We start from the raw sequence: 6832 nt of genomic DNA, 5'->3' as shown, positions 1-6832 counted from the left end.
TCTATACTGTGAGCTCCAATGTTTTTTATGACCTGTAAACCACCCACAGGTCAAGAGGAACACTTAACCTGTGACCTACAAACCACACCACGTGTAAGCCCTGAGGCTAGGTCCGTGGAACTTGTAGGTTTTAGTGATAAATGTTTAGCTAAAATGAAATAACCAGTACTAATAAAATATTAATTTCTGCAAAAATAGTAAGGGTAACACTTTAAATAATAATATTAAATAATTTGAAGAGAAAGTTTTAAGGTTATCATGGTTTTATATTTTACATCCAACAAAAAGTGATAATTTGTAGTGAAATACAATAAAAAGAATGACAGTTTTATAATTATAATTTGTATGCACATAGCTGTATGGGCAAGTAATTTTTTTTTCCATTATAACAATGAAGTAAAAATATAAATACAAGTATGACTCCTGTAAACTTAACTTTTGATGGAGTAGGAGTTTAACATTATTTTGTTGATATTTTGTATATAATATAATAATAACAAATAAATAAAGACAATAAATACATTTCATATTAAAGTTGATAAAACATAGTGTGGTACAAAATCGATATAAAAATTACATTTTTTAAAAATTATAAACAGAATTAAATAATAAGACAAAAAATTAAATTACATAAGGACTATTATTATGAGATGTATAATTTAGAGTAAATCCACCTATAAACTATTTTTCTCCAAGTACACCATTGAATATATTATCCTTAACAATCATCGGCATTTGATTAACATATATTGGACCAAGGTAATCAACAAAATAATAATAATGGCAAATTACAATTTATAATAATAATTTGTTTCGCTTAGTGAATAATACAATAACAATTTTTTGAGTGTTGCTTTGTGAACATACTAAGAGGTTAGCACGTTGCGAGTATAGAAAAAATAATAGAGTTTATGGTTTAAGAGGATTAAGAGGAATAATAATAAAAACATGTATTTTAATTTAAAGAATAATATAAGATCATTGCAAATAATGTAGCAAACGTCGACACGAGTAATAATAATTTTGTGAGCTTGTGCTCTGTATACAATAAAACATCTTGGTGTCGGCGCCAGAGCAAGGCGATCTGTGACCCGTACGCCGTCTAAGCGTAAATCTTTTAATAATAATAATGTTTTAATAGTCATATTTTTATATTGATTTTCTAAGTGTACTTTTCTTTTGTCATGTGATTTATGACTTGCAACAATAAAACTAGATGATCAATTATATTAAATAAATAATAAGAAGAAGGAAATGGAAAGAAAGGGACCCACATCATGCGACGCCTCTAATACGTGTTTGTATTGGTGGTTTTGGTGTGGGGGGGGGGGGTTATGGGGAAAATTATACGTTACGACGAGTGACAACTGATGAATTGAGACGTGGGTATACGGTTGGTGGTGTCTTCACCCAATACAGGCCCATGTCGTCGACTTAGCTCATCATTGTTATGGAATGGTCGATTATAGATCTGGAATTATAGTTTGTGTTCCGGAAGCCAGAGCAAACATCTCTCGTAAATTATAGAAGGCTCCACCGGTCAGTGCAGACCAGGCCAAAATGAAATATGTGGAATTTTTCACAAGTTGTAGTATCCTGCGATCGGCGATTTTAAGTCTGCCTTTTTCAGACTTTACGTCCCTTGACGTCAGCGCCGCTACTAGACTCTTCTTGTTTTTTCTATCCAGTCCTCAGAAAAACTTTTTTCTTGGTCCTTCTTCTGAGCCATTGCCACACTAGGTCCAAGGTGACGAACAGCTGGAGTCCGTAAGTCATTAGAAATCTCAAAGTTACAAGAAATCGACAATTACAATATAATAAATTATATTACTTATCACGAGACACCCCGTTTACAGGCGTAGCGAATAGGTAATACATATGCAGAATATTAGGTCACCCTGTTATCCGATGGCAAGTTGAGTGGCACGGTACCCAAGAACCGTTCCCCGTAGCGTACATATCCGAAGAAGCCGAAGCGCCGTTGAGTATCACGACTATCAGCATAGACCAGTGCAGCGTGTAGTCGGGTTGTCTGGAGAGTTGACGTGGTTTCTTCATAGCGTTCTCTATGTGCATCAGTTTTACACGTGAAAGGTACGGGTATTTAAGTGTGCTTCGTGGTGAGCATCAGCAAACGGGTACGGTGTAGATACGTCCGGGTAATAATAAACATGCTAGATATGTAAATCATTTCAAAACTTCTATGTTCACTTCAACAGTAGTGCTTCAAACTGAGTAGCTTTAATGGTCATTTTGAAACATCTCCTGACTCCCTTCTCGTTGTTCTCGTTGTTCTCGTTATTCTCGTTGTTCATGTTGTTCTCGTAGTTGTCGTTGTTTTTGTTGAGCGTTTTGAACTAGTTGTTCTCGTTGTTCTCGTTGTTCTCGTTGTTCATTTTGGACTCGTTTTTCTCGTTGTTCGAGTACCAGTAAGTAGTTACGGTTCAGACACGTCCGGATAATAATATACGTGCTGGATAGTTAATCATATGTTTGGTTAACTTGTATGGTTCTAAAATACGTATATTAATAATTGCACATTATGCGCTCTTCGCCTTTTCCGTTACAGCTTGCAGGCCTTCACATTGTTATATAGAAGTGGGCATTTGAGGCTACGCATTGCACGGATTATCTATCCGTTGGTTCCATTGTTCGTAGCTCTACTGATCATCACCATGATGATGATTCTTCTGATAATATACCTTGTTCCATTATCGGTCATCGCTAACGCGCTCATTTTGGCAGGTACCGTTGTATTATTCTATTTTATTTTCACTGACGACGGAGGACGCGACTCTCAGTCCAGAAGAACGTTCCAAATTGGTGGTGTGGCCGATTACTCGCTGGAAGCTTTTTGCAGGAAAAGTTCTGTCCAAGGTGGAAGACGTTGGACTGCTGAGCATTGTTTTTTTACAAACTAGTTATCGGATGGAAAGTAGAGTGGCACGCTGCACAAGTACCGTTCCCCGTAGCGTACATATCCAAAGAAGCCCAAAGTGCTGTTGAGTAACACTATGATCACCATAGACCAGTGTAGTGTGTAGCCTAGTGGTTCGGATAGTTGACGTGGTTTCTTCATTGAGTTTTCGGTGTGTATCAGCTTTCTACGTAAAAGGTACGGGGATTGGTGTACGGTATGAGATGGACGGATGGATGACATATTCAACTAGAAAGAGCAAAATTTAGTATTAATTTTAGTGTTATGGTCCAGCGACAGTGATACTTTATTTAAGGGAGTAGAGGTTACTAAAAACAATTGAAAAAATGTGATGCTTAGATTACCGTAATAATATTCTAATGACTAGTTATATAGTAATCACTTAGACATTTAAATATTCGGGAGAACCCACAACTATTATTTAATATATAAATATGGGATTTCCCTATACACAGAATATATTATAGGTATGTTATTATATTATGTATATTTAAAATGTGTTATTATATGCTATAATCAGTATTCGTCCAAGGCAATATAGTTAACTACTTAAATTAAGTAGGCAGTGAACTTCTAAAAACTATAATGGTAAGTTTTACTCGAAGATAAGATCGGAACACGTTCAATTTATCTTCTTGTTGTTTTGAAAATAACATGTCAGGATTCTATAGTTGTTGTTTTACGAATTGTTTAGTGTGCTTCACAAGTTATATTATGTTATAAATGTATGTAAGAATTTACAATAAAGTATAACTTGTACATTTATGTTTGTACTAATGTTAAATACGATTGATTAGACTTTTAAATTTAAAAAATTTCAAACACAAAAAACGTTCATGGTAACGTATAATATTATAAACAATATTTGGGTACTTCCATAGCCCACCCGTAACCAAATCATATAAATCTAAACGGAACGGTTTAATAACGCATGTTATATTGTCTTAGTTTTAGCCACGATGTTTACATAAATGTGTGCTTACACAATAAAAAAAAAAAGTAAAAGACTATACTCACTATACCAATGTCCTCCATCTTGGACAGAACTTTTCCTGCAAACAGCGTCCAGCGAGTAATCCACCACACCGCCTATTTGGAACGTTCTTCTGGACTGAGGTTCGCGTCCTCCCTCGTTAGTGAAAATAATTTAGAATAATACAACGGTTACTGCTAAAATGAGAGCGTTGGAAATGAAAGAGAATGGAACAAAGTATATTATCAGAAGAATCATCATCATGGTGATGATCAGTAGAGCTACGAACAATGGAACCAACGGATAGACAATCCGTGCAATGCGTAGCCTCAAATGCCCACTTCTATATAACAATGTGAAGGCCTGCAAGCTATAACGGAAAAGGCGAAGAGCGCATAATGTGCAATTATTAATATACGTATTTTAGAACCATACAAGTAAATCAAACATATTATTAACTATCCGGCACGTATATTATTATCCGGACGTGTCTGCACCGTAACTACTTACTGGTGCTCGAACAATGAGAAAAACGAGTCCAAAATGAACAACGACAACAACGAGAAGAACTAGTTAAAAATGCTCAACAAAAACAACGACAACTACGAGAACAACATGAACAACGAGAATAACGAGAACAACGAGAACAACGAGAAGGGAGTCAGGAGATGTTTCAAAATGACCATTAAAGCTACTCAGTTTGAAGCACTACTGTTGAAGTGAACATAGAAGTTTTGAAATGATTTACATATTTCTATTCAAACCGCAATAAAAATGTTCCATAAATTGTATTTCAAAAAATACAATCAACATGCATTAAGGAAGGCGCAAGAATAGGATAAAGGATTGATTATGATATCAATTGACAACATTGTAAGAACAAGGATAGGAATATTGATGAATTATAAAGACAATGAAGTAGCAAGATGGACTAAAAATATAGACATATTCAAGAAGGATTTAATTTTCATTCTAATAAACAAAAAATCTAAAAGAGAGGGATTCTTATCTTTTACTTATTGTAAAAACAATGATATGAATATTGATGAATTTTAATAACAATAAAGTAGTTAGATGGACTAAAAATTTAGATGTATTCAAGAAGGATTTCATTTTTATTCCAATAAACAAAAAGTCTAAAAGAGTTTCTTATCTTTAACTTCTGAAGCAGTATTAAACTTATTTCCTTTAACGAAATAAACATTCCGTCTTAAGAAATAGTAATGAACCGAAATTGAACGCATGACGGCATTGAATCATTATATTGTACGTACAATATTATCCCCTGCTGGTAAAAGATAATATGTAATATATAGTTGATATACTATATACTGTATAGTATTCAATCTATGCACTTTGTATTAGTTAAAAAGTGATCCCAAATGTTGACATCATTTTAAAAAGAAAGAAAGGAATATTGATGTATTATAAAGACAATAAAGTAGCATAATGGACTAAAAATATAGACATATTCAAGAAGGATTTTATTTTTATTCCAATCAACAAAAAGTCTTAAGGAGATGGAATCTTATCTTTTACTTATAGTAAAACCAAAGATATGAATATTGATGAATTATCAAGACAATAAAGTAGCAAGATGAACTAAAAATATAGATGTATTCAAGAAGGATTTCATTTTCATTTCAATAAACAAAAGTGAACATTGAAGTTTTTGAAATGATTTACATAATTCTATTCAAACAGCAATAAAATATTCCATAAATTATATTTCAAAAAATACAATCAACATGTATTCAGGAAGGCGCAAGGATAAGATAAAGAATTGAATATGATGTAAAATTATGCAGGTGAACGAACTTGATATTTGACGAGTTGAGGCAGGTATATCGTTTCGTGCCTGTAATCACACATCTTATTTACAGGCTAACAAATTATTACTATTTATGTAATTTTGGCTTTGTATGCATTGACCGGTGAAGCCTTCTACAATATTATCCCCTGCTGGTAAAAGATAATATGTAAAATATAGTTGATATACTATATTTATTTATTTATTTATTTATTGTATAATTTAAACGGGCGAACCCAGTTACATTTTTTATAGACATACGTCTACAATTATATAATATAGTAATAATAATAATAATAATAATAATAATATTTGTTATCACATGAACACTAATTTTAAAATAATAATAAGACAATTATAAAGATAGTATCCATTTGGTAAATATACAGGTTTAAGTAATGTATGTGATGAGACACTTATGGTTGAAAATAATTCACTGAACAAAAGGTTAAGAATACAGAGTAAAGTAGTATAACATTGGAAATCAACTTATGAGTAATTGACATAGATTATAATATTTATACAGCTAAAATATTATTTAGGTAAAAATCAAAATCCTTTAAGGAGACGCAGGAAAATAGATCAACATTTAAATAATTAACAAGTTGCATTGATCTATTCATAGGAGCATTTAGACCATAGTTTGAACGTTGGAGTTGCACATAAAAAGTATTCAATTGCCTAGTTCTACGATTTGGGATATTAAAATTCAATAAAGAAAGTAGTTCAGGACAGTTAATATACCCATTCGTTAATTTAAAAATAAAACATAGAATAATATACTGTATAGTATTCAATCTATGCACTTTGTATTAGTTAACAAGTGATCCCAAATGTTGACAACATGTTAAAAAGAAAGAAAGGAATATTGATGAATTATAAAGACAATAAAGTAGCAAAATGACTAAAAACATAGACAAATTCAAGAAGAAGGATTTTATTTTTATTCCAATCAACAAAAAGTCTTAAGGAGATGGAATCTTATCTTTTACTTATTGTAAAACCAAAGATATGAATATTGATGAATTATCAAGACAATAAAGTAGTAAGATGGACTAAAAATATAGATGTATTCAAGAAGAATTTCATTTCCAATAAACAAAAGTGAACA

The 6832-nt window shown here is 32.3% G+C and overlaps 1 long non-coding RNA gene across 1 annotated transcript; it reads right to left on the bottom strand.

Moving 5' to 3' along the window:
* Positions 1–262: 262 nt before the first annotated feature.
* On the bottom strand, positions 263–5955 carry LOC107882279. The gene is made up of 2 exons (XR_001678667.2): positions 4676–5955; positions 263–2198 (listed from the first exon to the last, which is right to left on the bottom strand). It is a non-coding gene; the product is annotated as an uncharacterized LOC107882279 (long non-coding RNA).
* Positions 5956–6832: the final 877 nt, after the last annotated feature.

This window comes from Acyrthosiphon pisum, chromosome A2 (genome assembly GCF_005508785.2).
Source record: "Acyrthosiphon pisum isolate AL4f chromosome A2, pea_aphid_22Mar2018_4r6ur, whole genome shotgun sequence".
Taxonomy (NCBI): domain Eukaryota; kingdom Metazoa; phylum Arthropoda; class Insecta; order Hemiptera; family Aphididae; genus Acyrthosiphon; species Acyrthosiphon pisum.
This window is presented reverse-complemented; position numbering and strand designations above follow the sequence as displayed.